Consider the following 16,500-nt stretch of genomic DNA (forward strand, 5'->3'; position numbering starts at 1 on the left):
TAATGGGGCACTGTGCGTTCTGGGAACTGTGTGTCCCAGAACACAGCGCGCCCCATTCACAAAGCACTGCGTGATGCGCGCAGTAGGAAACAGACAGTGAAGCCGCAAGGCTCCACTGCCTGTTTCCCTTAGTTGGAATGGCGGTGCCGGGACCCGAGAGCTGAGGGAAGGGTCGGTCCCTCATGCGCACCAGAGTCGCTGTTTACGGCATGGTTCAAAAGGAACAGCACAGGTATGTCTGTACCTTCAGAGCGCATGTGCACCGGTGACATCACCAGCTGCATCTAAAGTAAAATATCTCCTAAACAGTGCACATTTAGGAGATATTTACTGTACCTATAGGTAAGCCTTATTATAGGCTTACCTATCGGTAAACATCATACATGGGAGTTTACTCCACTTTAAAGCTGGAGTTTAGCAATTTATTTTATTTTTTTAAATCAGTACCAGGTACAATACATACATGAATGACAAGAGTCCTATGAGCTGTTGATTGCTCTGTTCCTTGGAATCTTCATTCCTCTGCCCCCAGATACCCCTGCACATCTGACTCTCCAGTGTCGCAGGGTTTAATATGAGTGGCTCCACCTGTCACCGGCACTCATCAAATGTGCCAACTATGCCCGCCCTTTCAGACCCCCTGCTCCATTCATAGAAGCTGTACTGTTAGTTCCCTCAATCAAAAGCATTCTATGAATGGAGGAGACGGACCTTTCAGTCTTTTCCGCTTGTCCATCATTTATTGAACGCTTTTCATTGGGGGATATTATAAAACAGCTTTCACGAATAGAGTAGGAGGTTGGAAAGGGTGGACAAAGTGGCACTTTTGACATGTGCCTATGACAGGTGGAGCTACTCATATTGACACCTATAGTACAGGAAGGTCACAGCTGTGGGGGAATGAAGATTTCAAGGAACAGAGCTGCTACCAGCACACAGGTACTCTTATCATTCATGTAAGCACTGTGTAGCGGGTTCCTTGCACAGCTGGTGTAATAACCACATCTGTGGATGTAAACACTCTGGGATTGATTTACTAAAAATGGGGAGTGCAAAATCTGGTGCAGCTCTGTACAGAAACCGATCATCTTCCAGTTTTTTTTTTTGTTGTTGTCAAAGCTTAAAGTGGTTCTAAAGCCACCTTGATGCATTCTATGCATTATGGTAAAAAACCTTCTGCAAAATCCCCCCATATACTTACCTGAGATCGATCCGATTTAGCAATGTGCATAAGAGCAGCAGCTCCCTCCGCTGTCTTTCTCCTCCCTGGGCAGATTGATAGTAGCAGGAGCCACTGGAATGCTGAGCCAAATGAACGGGGTGGGGGGCAGGGCCAAGCCACCCGCTTTGTGTCAATAGACACAGGCAAGTCGGCTCGGGAGCGAGCACGCACATGTGCCCCCATGGAAAGCGGCTTTCACGCACATGTGCCCCCATGGAAAGAGGAAGAACCTGAAGTGCTGGTGAGAGACCCCAGAAGAAAAGGATTAGGGCAAAACCAGTGCACAGATCAAATAAGTATACCATGTTTGTTATTTTATAGAAAAAATTAAGCTTTTGGCTAATTTCGCACTGGGGCGGGCTGGCGTTAAAGCGCCGCTGTTTTTAGCACTGCTTTACCAACGTTTTAAAAGGCACTATTCGGCCGCTAGCAGGGCGGTTTTAACCCTGCAGCCGGTGGGTTTGCGGCGCTGCCCCATTGTTTTCAATGGGAAGGGGAGCTTTAGGAGCTGTGAATACACCACTCCTATAGCGCTGCAAAGATGCGACTTGCAGGGCATTTTTTACTGTCCTGCAAAAGCACTGCTCCAGTGTGAAAGCCCTCGGGATTTTCACATTGGAGTGAATTGAGCGGCTCTTTCAGGGAATTTTGCAGGTGCTATTTTTAGCACTATAGCGCCTGCAAAGCGCCTCAGTGTGAAAGTAGTCTTAATGTCACTTAAATTGAACAAGCTGAAGTTAGAAGCTTATTGGCTACCATGCACAGCTGCAACAGATTTTTCACTGTTCAGTTTTAGTAAATCAACCCCAGTGTGTACTGAACCAGTCAGAGTTTTTGATCTCGGATGATTGGTTACATGCGAACCGCAGCAGAGTTAGTTATTGACTTGTACAGGGTACAGATCTGGCAACACCGCTGATTCTAGGTGCAACTGTTGACACATTCTATGTGCCTGGGGATAAATTCTTCACCGCAATTCTCGCTGCTTAGTGCTAAAGTGCTTAATATATTCTTGTTGTATTCAGAACTCTTCAGACTACAAGCTAAAGTACACCTAAAGCCACGTACACACGTAGCCGTCTGTCCGACGTACTTAGTCTGGCGGACTTCCCGCCAGACTGTCCGTCGGACTTTCCAAACGGGCTACTTGCCCACACACGGCACTTTTTCAGCGGACTAATACGGCGTACTAAGTCCGCCGTACTATCCGCCCTACTTTTGAAATGAACGGACTCGCCCACACACGCGGAGGAAAGTCCGCTCATTTCGAGCGCGTCTCTAGGTAGGCAGGGCCCGCGAAGGATACGTCGCTGGCCCCGCCGCCTGGTATGGACTTAAAGGGGAACCCCAACGCCGAAAAAAATCGGCGTGGGGGTCCCCCCAGGTCCACATCAGACCCTTGTCCGAGCACGCTACCCGGCCGGCCAGGAAAGGGGGGGCGAGCGAGCGCCCCCCCCCCTCTTGAGCCGTACCAGGCCGCGTGCCCTCAACATGGGGGGTGCCTTGGGGAAGGGGGGGGCCGCACCCCCCCACCCCAAAGCACCTTGTCCCTATGTTGATGAGGACAAGGGCCTCTTCCCGACAACCCTGGCCGTGGGTTGTCGGGGTCTACGGGCGGGGGGCTTATCGGAATCCAGGAAACCCCTTTAATAAGAGGGCCCCCGGATACCGGCCCCCCACCCTATGTGAATGAGTATGGGGTACAATGTACCCCTACCCATTCACCTGTAAAATAAAGTACAAAAAAAACACAACACACAAGGGTTAAAATAGTTTATTGCACAGCTCCGGGGGTCTTCCGTCTTCGGGGGTCTTCTCGCCGGACTCCTCCGCTATCTTCTTGTAGCTCTTTTACTAGCGGAGGAGCCCGGCTTTCTTCCTTGCCACCGCCCTTCTTCCGACTTCGGGGGTCTTGTCCCCCTCTTCGGTTCTTCTGCCGGGCCACCGCGCCTTCTTCTAGCTCTTTTACAGGCGGTGGCCCGGTCTTCTGCCGCCGCCACCGCCTTCCGTTCTTCTGTCCTTCTCTTCTTCTTCTTCTTCTTCTTCTTCAGGTGTTGCCTCGCCGAGTCCTCCACTCACAATGACGGGGACCGGGCACATGGCGACTTATATAGGGACAAGGGGCGGGGTCTTCGGTTGATGTCACATGGGTTGATGTCACATGGTGACCCCGCCCCATTACGATGTCACAGTCCCGGAGGATGCTGGGACTGTCGCCATGTGACATTAACCCATGTGACATCAACCCATGTGACATCAACCGAAGACCCCGCCCCTTGTCCCTATATAAGTCGCCGCGTGCCCGGTCCCCGTCATTGTGAGCGGAGGACTCGGCGAGGCAACATCTGAAGAAGAAGAAGAGAAGGACAGAAGAACGGAAGGCGGCGGCGGCGGCAGAAGACCGGGCCACCGCCTGTAAAAGAGCTAGAAGAAGGCGCGGTGGCCCGGCAGAAGAACCGAAGAGGGGGACAAGACCCCTGAAGTCGGAAGAAGGGCGGCGGCGAGGAAGAAAGCCGGGCTCCTCCGCTAGTAAATGAGCTACAAGAAGATAGCGGAGGAGTCTGGCAAGAAGACCCCCGAAGACGGAAGACCCCCGGAGCTGTGCAATAAACTATTTTAACCCTTGTGTGTTGTGTTTTTTTGTACTTTATTTTACAGGTGAATGGGTAGGGGTACATTGTACCCCATACTCATTCACATAGGGTGGGGGGCCGGTATCCGGGGGCCCTCTTATTAAAGGGGGCTCCCGGATTCCGATAAGCCCCCCGCCCGCAGACCCCGACAACCAACGGCCAGGGTTGTCGGGAAGAGGCCCTTGTCCTCATCAACATGGGGACAAGGTGCTTTGGGGTGGGGGGGCCGCGCGGCTCGCTCGCCCCCCCTTTCCTGGCCGGCCGGGTAGCGTGCTCGGACAAGGGTCTGATGTGGACCTGGGGGGACCCCCACGCCGATTTTTTCCGGCGTTGGGGTTCCCCTTTAAGTCCATACCAGGCGGCGGGGCCAGCGACGTATCCTTCGCCGGCCCCGCCTACCTGGAGACCCGCTCGAAATGAGCGGACTTTTCTCCTGGCGGGAAAAGTCAGTTCGTTTCAAAAGTACGGCGGACTGGCACACACACGGCCGGATTGTCCGCCGAAATGCGAGTCCGGCGGGAAGATTGGAGTGTAAAACTATTTTCTAAGTCCGCCGTACTTTCGGGTCAAAAAAGTATGCCGGAGGCTACACACGGGGGGGGATTGTCCGGCGGACTTGAGTTTGCCGGACTTTTCCACCCGCTTGTTTGATCGTGTGTACGCGGAATAACTGGCATTCTAATTGAACTCTGTTTCAACAATAACAAGCTTCAACTGCAGTGCCCCCGCTGCTGAAATTAGGTATGATGGCATGGCGCACAGTGGTGTTCTACTGACTAGCAATGTGTAATAAAGAAGAACTAAAGGCAAACCTTTTTTTTATTATTATTATTATTATTATTATTATTATTATTATTATTATTATTTTGGATAAAGTAAGGGAGGGTCATAATCCCTGTCAGATTATTTTTTAATCCAAAAAGTACCAAATAATTCCTGCATTTAGGGCAAAAAAACAATAGAACAGCTAACACAATTTGCAGGAAACAAATGAAAAGCAATTCAGGTAGATAAGTGCAGTGCTAAACATAACATAACATATGATCAAAATATAATATTGTATGGATAAATATTATTATTATTATTCAGGATTTATATAGCGCCGACAGTTTACGCAGCGCTTTACAACATTAATACAATACAATTCAATACAGGAGGAATCAGAGGGCCCTGCTCGTTAGAGCTTACAATCTAGGAGGGAGGGTCAAGTTATACAAAAAGGTAATAGCTGTGGGGGATGAACTAATGGAGAATATAGTGCAGTTGTTAGATGAAGGCAGGATAGGTTTCTCTGAAAAGGAAAGTTTTCAGGGGTTGCCTAAAAGTGGATAAATTTGTAGACATTCTGACAGATTGGGGTAGTGAATTCCAGAGGATGGGCGAGGCTCGGGAGAAGTCCTGGAGGCGGATATGAATAAATAAAAAAACTTCACACCAAAGTGAGTCTAAAATGTGTAGACATTTAAGAGATCTTATATAAGTAATTAAAAGTCCTCTTACACGTACACACAAGCAGATTTTCCGTCGAAAAAAAACTTGGATGGTTTTTCCGACAGAATTCCGCTCAAGCTTAGCTTGCATACACATGGGCACACAAAAGTTCTCTGAACTTTCGACCATCAAGAACGCGGTGACGTACAACACTACGCCGAGCCGAGAAAATTAAGTTCAATGCTTCCGAGCATGCGTAGGAATTTTGCACGTCGGAATTTGTACAGAAGATCGGAATTTCCGATCTGAACTTTTTCCGACCAAAAAGTAGAGAACCTCCTCTCGATCTTTTGCTGGCTGGAATTCTGCCAGCAAAAGTCCGATGGAGCGTACACACAGTCGGAAATTCTGACCTAAAGCTCATATCAGATTGCTGGCAGAATTTCTGATCGTGTATATGGGGCTTTAGGGTGACCAGAGATGACAAAACAAAAATCAGCTTGAATGGACTGCTCCAAGAGTGTGAAGTTAACCAGAGAGATCCTCTACCAACAGTTATCACACACAGCCTCTTACCAAATAGCTCTGACCACCAAATAAACAGCAGTCAAACAGTACAATCAGATGCCTAATGGCAATGGCTGAACTTTCAGGGGATACACCGATTCACATTATTCATATCAATCTCCCAGACACCAGGATCTTTTCACCCAGATGGTAAAAATCCTGTTTGGCACTGCAGAGCCCTTTTAAAAAGTTTATTTTGTGATGCCAACATGGCAGCATAATATAGACTCCGAGAAAGAAGCAAACAGATCTTAGACATGTGCCAACATCACCGTCTTTCTCCCCCCATTCACCTGCAGCATAAGGAAGGCAAAACAGAAAATGTTACCAGTTCAAAACACACCTCACACATGTGAGAGCCTGGACATGCCATAACAAAGATGGCCGCCACACAAGGCCCTCTGCACAGTGCATGCGTGGACGCCATACCCAGCCCTGAGACCGGAAACAGAGGCAAAATCTGGATCGGATTGTGCACGTTCGCTGGTCACAGGAAAAGCCACAGGTGAAAGGAAAAAAACTGCAGACAAAAGAAAAAAACAAAATCGCTCCCACAAAGGAAAAGTTATGAAGGCTAATGAAAGTAGAGGCAAGGGAGGAAAAGCAAAAAGGGATAGTACAAACCTGTGGGAGAAAAGAAAAGATGGCATTAACTCCAGCACCAGGATTCAGCTCAGGATGTGCAGAGAAATGCATGCAGCATGGACTCCTGTAACCAAACACCAGCTAAGGTGCACCACATGAGGTTCTGATGTCTCTAGTTAGAGAACTCCTCAGCCCTAAAAAACAACCAGAAGGGGCTCCCCACCTTTTTGGTGCATTTGGCAAGCTAAGATGTGGGATTGCGTCTTGGAGAGGCTGAACCCAGACGGACGCCGACTCAGTCAGCAGATAGGGACTTATCACAACATCACAGGCTTTTGAGTGTAGATCTTGAGGACAAAAAGGAGAATGTGGGAAGTTGCACTTGCTTTCCTTTTGTAAATTTAAACAGGTCCTGTGGGTGGATATAGGGTCGGAGCTATATCACATGTATGCTGCCATGGATTGGCATCAGGAAAGGGAAATATGGTAAGTATATGATACAATTTTATGTTTTTTTGCCATCTGTGTCCAGTTGGGAGATTTCCCTTCACTTCCTATCTCATAGCCAAAACAGAAATCCCTGCAAATTATGGGAATCCAAATTATGGGAACTAGTGTCCCCAATGGAAAATTTCCCCTTTATTACTTTTCTGGGGACAACTCAAAATTTTGGATTTTTTTTTACTTTCACTTTCAATGACAGTGGTAAACAGGACAAATAAGATGAATCTCCCTAACGGGGGCACAGATAGCAATAAAAACTGGCATATGTTCTAATCCCTCTCCACTCCAACAAAAAGCGTTTGCCTTAAGTTCTACTTTAACACCACTTTCCTCCTCTGTTCACTGTGCCCACTGATGCTGTAGGCTCCTCCCCACCATTGGGTGCCCCCTGTAGCAAGCCAAGTGCTGAGGAGGCACCTGTGTGTGCTCACATAAAGTCTTGTGAAGAGCTTTGTGCATCCATAGACACACAAAGCACCCATAAGTCATGCCCCCACTCCCTTCTCACAGGAGTTTGATTGACGGCAGCAAGAGCCTATGGCTCCATTGTCCTCAGCTGATCCTGTGAGACCAGGAAGTGAGGGGAAAATTACTGGAGGTGGAAACAGCGAGCTAGGTAAGTATTTAGGGAGGGGAGCTGAGTACAGGAAGTGGGGTGTTTTTTACCTTCATGCAAAGAATGCATTAAGGTAAAAAATGTTTGGACTTTAGTAATACTGTAAAATCATGGCAATAGATTGATTTAGCAAATGAAATGTCATTTGGTTAGCGTTTACATTTATTTTAAATGGACAATAAACCATGTTTTTAAACAGAAAAAAAACACTTCTATTCAAGTATGAATTGGTAACTCAAAAAGTCCCTTCTATTACTCTCATCCTTCAATTATGGGCAAGCTGGTTGTACCCAAGTTGATCCATCGATTGACTTGGGTACAAACAGCCTGTCAGATTTTTTTACATGCGATTACTGCTGATGGCTAGCAGAACACAATAACGCTGTGGGGGGATTATTCACCGATCATCATGGACTGATGGGGGAATTGAGCAATTTTCTTTCCTTACACAGAAAGCTGCATAATCTATGGCCTATGTAACAATTTAGCTTTAGGACTGTAGGACAATACTGTCGTTTATTACAGTAGGAAAAAAAAAAAAATGATTCCCACATGCTTTCCATTGTAGTTAATAGATGCTTGCTTTCTTTCCCAAAATGTAACTAGAAAGTTATATTGTTCAAAAATGCTGCATTCAAATCTATAAAGCCTACTGTTTTTTCCAAATCATAACGCAGCAGTATTGTATATTATGGGCCCATACACACTGCTGGAGCCATGGAGAACTTGCCATACTTACACCCTGCAAGTGAGAATTTTAGCAATTTTATCTAATGCAGTTCATAATCAATGGGATGTCTGCAGAAAATGATGTACCATTCAGGAAAGCCACTGATTGGTAGGATCTGCTTAAAGCGGGATTCCGCTATTTATTTATTTTTTCTTACCTGTGTCACAGGTGGGCGACTGCTACCTTCGCTTAGCATCCACGTCCGGCGTTTTTTTGACCCCCAGCGCGACGATTCTTTTCCTCGGGATGACTTTTAAAAAAGTGCTCTGGCGTCTTCCATTTTAAGTGTGGGCGTCTGAAGCCCACAGGCATTTACTTCCTGTATATCGATGACGCTCGGCTCCCAGCATGCTCCGCTCCATCTCGCGCATGCTCAGTGATAGCAGTGGTAATGGCAGATACAGCTGCCTGCCCACTTTAAAAATGGCAAATTCGGACACGCCCTCGTCACGTGACCGGCGTCCTAACGAAATCTCACGAGATTTCGCAATTTCATTGTCCCCCCATGGATTCTTGGGAAATAGCTTAGAAATTTCCCAGGGACCATTGCGAGGACGATAACCACGCCTACTCCCACGGGAGGACAACCCGGAAGTCAGCAGAAACTTCTGAAATAAAAGGTAAGTAAAGAATTTTTTCAGGGTTCATTTAGGTAAGTATTCGATCTGGTGATTTTAATAATATGAAGTTTCATTTTTAGGTACCAAATCGCTATAACATCATTCTCCAAATGCTTTCAGCAGATATAATATGACTAGCCACCAGAGGGAGCTCTGGTTTCAGTTTTTGCAATGACAGATAAAACTTGAAGGTTTCTCACAAACATCCACATATAGCAAACTCTTCTGATTCAAAAATAACAGGGAGCTCAAGATGTACAGCAAGTCCAATTTATTGAGACCACATGGCTCTTACCTCCCAGTAGAATAAAAAATGCTTCTTACCACCAGGGATGGGTAAAATTAACCCATCATGGGCATTGCAGTATGGGAGTCCTTCTTTAGCCACTCTACCAGTGCATTCTACAGAGCTACATTGTCAGACTGACAGTGATCAAAAATGCTGCCTGCATCTCTTGTATGAATAAAACCTGCAAACAGATGTCGCAGGCTGTATTAATAAATATATTACAACAATATTGTCGTAAAGTATTTTGGCTACAAGTCAAATGAAAAAGCCTACACGTAGTTTTGATTTCATTCTGTATGAATGAACCCCATTATAAAACCTGTTCCTATTTAAAGCGGGAAGTCCAGTTTAAAAAAACATTGCTGACCTTCATTCTACCCAGAAGACTGGCGGTATCTAGTGGCAAAAGGACTTTGTGTGGGGGTAGCTCTAGATTGAAGGTGATTACTCCAGCAAAAGCTGTTTTTTTATTTTTATTGGTATGCTTTTTATTTTTTTCTGGCATTCCGCTTTATGTCTTATTAACCCGCAGTTAACCCTAAATGATTCTTATTAGCTCATTCCTTCCCCTTTTCTCATGGCCATTTTTTTGTATTGTTCATATTCTAATAGTTCTTGAAAGCCATTGAAAATAGGAAATGTAAAAAAATAGAACAAAATACTGCTGATGGGAGCCTCCAGGGAAAGGGATGCAACTGAAAGCGAGCTGAAGCTTGGAGCTCAGATTTAAGCCTTACAAAGGTGGCCTGGGAAGGGGGGGGGGGGGAATTGTTAAAATCAGGTCGTTGATCAGCATAATTATTAGCTCCCAATACGATTGTTCCTTGGAAAGTTAATGTAGCACTAACCCCCAAAGGAGCTGCTGAATTTTTCTGGGCTTATAGGATTACCTCCTCCAGCTCATACTCGTTGTCCTTGTCTAGGGGTTCCCAGGGTTGATAACCCAGTAACTGTAGAGACCGACACATGAATTCCTTGTTAGGATTTTTATTTTGCATAAAACGGTTGAACAAACTTGGTCTCTAAGTTGGGAATAGAGGGTATCAGGGCAAAGTTTAGCTCAGGTGCTTGGAACTGCTGACTTTGATAAAAGTCTCTCTCTATGTACACAATCCAGGGAACAGCCGCTCGCAACTGGACTCTAACTGTTGGATAAATCCTTAAAGCGGGATTGCACTGTGGAAAAAAATATTAAAAGCCAGCAGCTACAAATACTGCAGCTGCTGACTTTTAATAAATGGACACTCACCTGTCCCGGGGTCCAGCGATGCCGGCAGCCGAGGCCGATCGATCGCTCGGCTCTCGGCTGCTGCCGTCACCATTCTAGGTGAGGGAATCAGGAAGTGAAGCACTGCGGCTTCACTTCCCGGTTCCCTACTGCACATGCGAGAGTCGCGCAGTGCAATAGGAATTGTCCGCGCTGTCTCTAGGACCCGTGTGTGTCCCAGCAGACAGCGCGCAGGGACAGGAAGAGGCATAGTGGGTGTAAATACCTGTCTTTGACAGGTATCTGCACCCCCCTCCCCCCTGAAAGGTGCCAATTGTAACACCGGAGGGGGGGGAGGGTTCCAATCAGCGGAAGTTCCATTTTAGGGTGGAACCCCGCTTTAAGTTTTGGGTTTAGCAGCCAACAGGTAATTCTAGCTTTTCAAAGTATCTCACACAGACTTGCTTGGAAACTTGAAAACAACTGGAAGGGTAGAAGTAGGAACTTTTCTTACTGTACCAGAATCTTTCAGCCAGTCTGGCGATACCGTAAGAATTGTGGATTCAATCAATGTCCATGGCAGCTCAGCTTCCAGGCTCTTACCGAGCAGCCAGCCTTGTGCGTGGCTCTCTTACTGAAGAGTCCTCCCCTGGTCACGTGTAGAGTTGCTGGGCCTCTCCAAACCCGAGACAGCACCGGAACACCTTAGAATCCTCCTTCCAGTTACTGCACCTCGAACTAGTCAGTTCTGAGGATCGGAAACGGATGGATTCGCATCCCACGCCATGAGGGCCCCTGGGGGCTGGTCAGAAGGACCAAGACCACGGAGTCAGCAACAACTTCTGGACCGGAACCCAGAACCATGTGACTTCGGCACCTTAAGTACCCTTTCCTGGATTACGCAGTAAGACAAATGCGTCCACTGATTGGCTCCGAGATAAAGATTGGTACCCAATGCGTCCAACCAGACTGCGTTCTATAGCCTCCCACAGGTGTACAACCCCACCTATGACCAGGCAGAACTTCTATACAGCCCAGCCAAACTGATGCCAAAGTACAATTTAACACAATTAACCCCAAAACTCACTACAGTTTTGAGCAAAGACGAAATTTAAACACATAACGCATACTCGTTAGGAGTACCGGTGCTACATTAACATATCTGTATACATTAGTGCAGCAAATTTGCTTTTACCAGGGCGGACCACCGGCAAATGCACCTCATTTCTGTGAATGTGACTGTGCTGCAGCCATGATGCTATCACAATGCTCAGGGTTGAAGCACGATGCAGCAGTAAAATCCTTACCCACTATAGGGCGGGCAGGGCAACACTCACCAGTACATGTAGAACTCAAGATAACACTTGTGTTTTTTGCCTTTACAAACACCAGTGAACCTCAGTTCAGGGGTAGGCAACACATAGGCATCTCTACATTAGGTGATGGAGGACCTTGTCTTGGCATAGTTCCCTGCGGCCCATACTGACATTACAAAGTGCAAGCAATACCATGAAGTCCAATTTAGAACAGACTATCTTAGCGTGCTTAGTGACAAACACAAGCATCTTAATTTCTTCCAAATGTTTAATAAACCAAACTGTTGCATAACTAACCTGAAACATCCAAACTCTACTGGCTACATAGTAACTAATCCAATTTTAGACTTCTAAATGCTAGCTCAGCACATTTATAAGTGTCAGTTGCAGTCTTTCTGGAAATAATTATGTTATCTTTACAGTCCCTAAAGAACTATACTTTAATGGTATCCAGGCAGAGATGGAATACTTGTGTTTTATTTTATTTTTTTATTTTTTTTTAACCGATAAGACTGCAAGCAAAATTATACTATATATACAGATGAGTATATGTGATGGGATAATCTAAAAAAACTTTTTGCTGCTATTGCGTTCCCTTTATATCAAGGAATATATTAGTACTTTTTTTCAGTTTTTTGCACGTCTTAGATCACTGTTTTTAATACATTGATAGGAACTTTTTTTAGATTATCCCATCACATATACTCATCTGTATCTATAGTATAATTTTGCTTGCAGTCTTATCACACATGCTTATCTATTATCTTCCTTTATACACACTGCAATACTAAGTTATTATATGCACTTTATGGTTTTAAGCACATTTTTTGCCTATTTCCAGACACTGGAGTGATGCACAAGCACATTATATATTAGATGTTCATTTAAATGCACCTTTATAAATTTTAAGTGCTACATATTAAGTACTACTGCACCTTTTGCATATGATTATTCACAGTCTGTTGAGTATCATCAATTCTTATTTATTTTGGTACTTAGGAAGCGCAACACATCCCCTTCCTTTTTTCTGTTTTCTATACTATTGAGAGTTTACTCAAAAAGTGTTTGCTGCTCCGATTATAACATATTCTTTGCTTCCTTCCCAATTCTTTGCCATAGAGCGCAGGAGCCCTTCTATATACATTCAGTTCCTAAAAAACCTTTTACTCCGGCTGCAAATATGGAGGTCTTCTCTTTTCTAGAGAAGAGAACAATTAATTTGGAAGAAGTGTTCAATGCCACCAATATAGAAACTAAAAACAAAAATAATAACGTAGAACATCTTGTAAAAAAACTTAAGTACAATATGGAAAAGAGAGTTAGCTTATGGTGGGATACTACCACCTTCGAACAGTACCTGAAAGATGGTTTAGTTCCCAGACGTCTTAGGTGGGACATCCCACCCAATGACGGGTTTATGGATCACGACTCAGTAGATGAGTGGTTCAGGTTTTTTAATGAGAAAGGGTTAGAATTACTGCAATTTTTACTAAAAAGAAAACAGATAAAAATAAAAATAGTAGAACAAAATATAGAGCAAATTAAGAGTGATCTAGAGATATTCAAAGACTCTACGGAATTTCTCACTCTGACTACACAGCTGAATAAAGATCTGATCAAAAAAGATAAGGAAGTCCAAACTAGAAAGAGCAAAAAATATACCAGAGACATGGGAGATTTCAAGAATGACCAGGTTTTCAGATGGCAGAGCCAATTGGGACATCTAGACCCTATTTCCACATACTCTACACCTGAAAGACCTGGTAGACCTGAGGCAGTTGTACCTTCAGTTAATCCTGCCTCTGTATCCTATAAGTTACCTCCTACTAACGGACAGACTAGGAATAAGATGAATGATCCCCCAAAGATAAACAAATCGAATGATGGGCAGAATTTTCCAAAACAATCGACACCCCAACATTCAGAAAGGAGGCCGCCCCAGAACCTTCATACTCCAAAAAAAGGGTGGAAGAAACCCCATTGCCAATAATAAGAGGCCCAATTATGGGGACAATTGGCAACAACCCCCCTATGAACAATCTCAAGGCCCCTATTACCCACCGTATATAAGAAATCCTGCACCTTACTACGATCACAACCGTAGAGAAAGGGATGATTGGGGACCACCGCAAGTGTATCAACGAGCATATGACCAATACTCCGTCCCCACATATAACCACTATGCACCACTCAGAGATTACAGGGATGATGAAAGAGAAGATAATTATTACCAGACCTACTATCCCGATCCACACGAAAATAGGGCTTTTTTAGGGAGAGGTCCGGATCATCATCCTCCAAGGGCGAGAGATGTACAAGGGGAAAGAGAAGTAAGTCCAAAAAGAAGAGAGGCAGAAGAGCGGGAGCGCGAGAACAAGCGAAAAAGAGAATAAAAGGCGAAGGGGTGTTCAACCTGAGTGGTGTCCCCCTAACAACAGAAGAAATAGCTGTACTTGATAGGGGTCTTAAATTTGCACCTAAAAAGAATTTGGACAAGTTTCAGACCTACGTGAATATCCAGAAATATATCAGAGGGTTTAATATAAAGAAGTATTTGATTAATAACCCTATAAAAACTCAAGCCCCCCCCCCATCTAATGAAGTTATACATAGCACCTTAAGAAATAAGTCGGTTTTTAATCCCCAAATTAATAATAATAAATTTGTTGATGTTTTTAAAAAGATTGTTGTCGAGGACCTAAAGATTCTAGAGATCAAGAACCAGAAAGAACCAAATTTCATGAAATGTGGAATGAAACGGTTAAGTGAGCGCAGAGACATAGTGATTCGCCCGGCCGATAAAAGAGGAGGAATTGTAATATTGTCAAAAACACAATATAATGAAAATATGGCAAAATTACTTAATGATTCCAAAACCTATACACCGTTATTAAAAAATCCAGTTTTTAGAGGAAGAAAAGAGCTTGAACAGGTTGTACATCTGGGTTTAAAAAAATCGATTCTGAACAAAAAAGAGGCTCAGTTCCTTATACCAGAATCAGTAAGGACACCAATTATCTATTACTTGCCGAAAATCCATAAGGATAAAACCAATCCCCCTCCGAGGCCCATAGTAAATGGCATAGACTCACTCACTACAAGAATAGGATCTTATATAGACAACTGTTTACAACCAGTAGTTAAAAGGACGAAAGCATATCTCCAAGACACAAAACATGTTTTACAGATCTTGGAAGATTTTTCGAATGACGGTCCGTTTATTCTGGCCACAGCAGATGTGACCTCTCTTTACACGATAATTCCTCATCATGAGGCATGCGAAGCTGTGAAATGGGGCTTAAGAAAACATTCCCAACTTGCTTGCTTCCAAAGAAAGTTTATAGTCAAATGTCTCGATTTTTGTTTAAAGAACAATTATTTCTGGTTCAACTGAAAGTTCTATCATCAAGCGACTGGCGTCGCAATGGGAGCAAAATTTGCACCCAGCGTTGCCGGTTTGTTTATGGCAAAATGGGAGGAAAACACAGTCTTTTCTGATACACCGCGCGAATTGGTAATGTATAGACGATACATCAATGACATAATAGTCCTGTGGAAAGGAAGCAGCGCTAGCCTGAACGAATTCAAACAGAAGTTGAATCTCAACAATTTAAACATAATACTGACATGGAACACTGACGAAAAAGAAATAACTTTTCTGGATCTGACAATCACACAAGAAGATGGAAAATTGCAGACCAAAACGCATTTCAAAAGCGTCGATAAAAACAGTTATCTCCCAGTAATAAGTTGCCACCACCATAACTGGCTCTTTAACATTCCTAAAGGCCAGTTTATGAGATTGAGGAGAAACTGTAGTAAATAAGACGTCTTTCTGGATCAGGCTAGTTCCATGGGACAGAGATTCTGCGAGAAAGGCTACGATAAGAACGCAATCCTGGAAAAAATAACGGAAGTTAAGAAGATGGATCGTCGAAACCTCCTTAAAGAAAAAGAAAAGATCATAGAACTGGATAAAGACAAAAACAAGAAATCTAAAGAAGGAGCAATAATTCTTGACTATAATAGCCAATACAAAAGTATAGAAAAAATAATAAAAAAACATTGGCACATTCTATTGAATGATAAGGATTTGCATGAGGTCTTACCATCAAGACCACACTTCACATATAGACGTGCCCCAACCTTGAGAGATATGTTGGTAAAAAACATACCAGACCCCCCCGTGAACAACTACACGTTTTTTACGGGTAAGGGGTTTTATCCATGTAAGAGGTGCTTTGCATGCACAAGAGCAAGCAAACCGGAAAAAGTCTTCGAATTTTCGTCTACGAGTACTGGTAACTCACATAAAATCAGAGACTTTATATGCTGTAACACAGAAGGTGCCGTATACGTTTTATAATGTAGTTGCGGCCTACAATATGTTGGCCGCACAAAGAGACCTTTAAGGATTAGGCTCAAGGAGCATATACAGAACATTCTAAAGGGGTATGATAAGCATAGCGTTTCTAAGCACTTTGCTACTCATCATAAAAAAGAGATTTAAAATTCTGGCACATTGTCCCCCTATGTTAAGCATTGGAGGGGTGGACACAAAGTGAGGACTTTAAGCCAAATAGAGTCGAAGTGGATATTTACGCTCGACACTTTTACCCCTAGAGGACTAAACATCGAGTTGGATTTGAACTGTTTTATTAGTAACTTTTAGCGCCCTCTATCTATTTCTTCTTCTTTGTATCTCCCGCATTGTCAACATAATTGTGACATATATTTTTAATTTCAAATTTTTGAATTTTATATTTTATTCTAAAGAATT

At 44.1% G+C, this 16,500-nt stretch overlaps 1 protein-coding gene across 2 annotated transcripts in view; it reads left to right on the forward strand.

The window, feature by feature from the left end:
• ANKRD45 (ankyrin repeat domain 45) overlaps window positions 1–16,500 on the forward strand; it is a 78,624-nt gene that overhangs the window by 2,746 nt on the left and 59,378 nt on the right. The gene's annotated exons all lie outside the window — the stretch shown is intronic.

Source organism: Lithobates pipiens, unplaced genomic scaffold (genome assembly GCF_037356315.1).
Source record: "Lithobates pipiens isolate NorthernLeopardFrog02 unplaced genomic scaffold, aLitPip1_a1.2 Scaffold_23, whole genome shotgun sequence".
Lineage (NCBI taxonomy): Eukaryota > Metazoa > Chordata > Amphibia > Anura > Ranidae > Lithobates > Lithobates pipiens.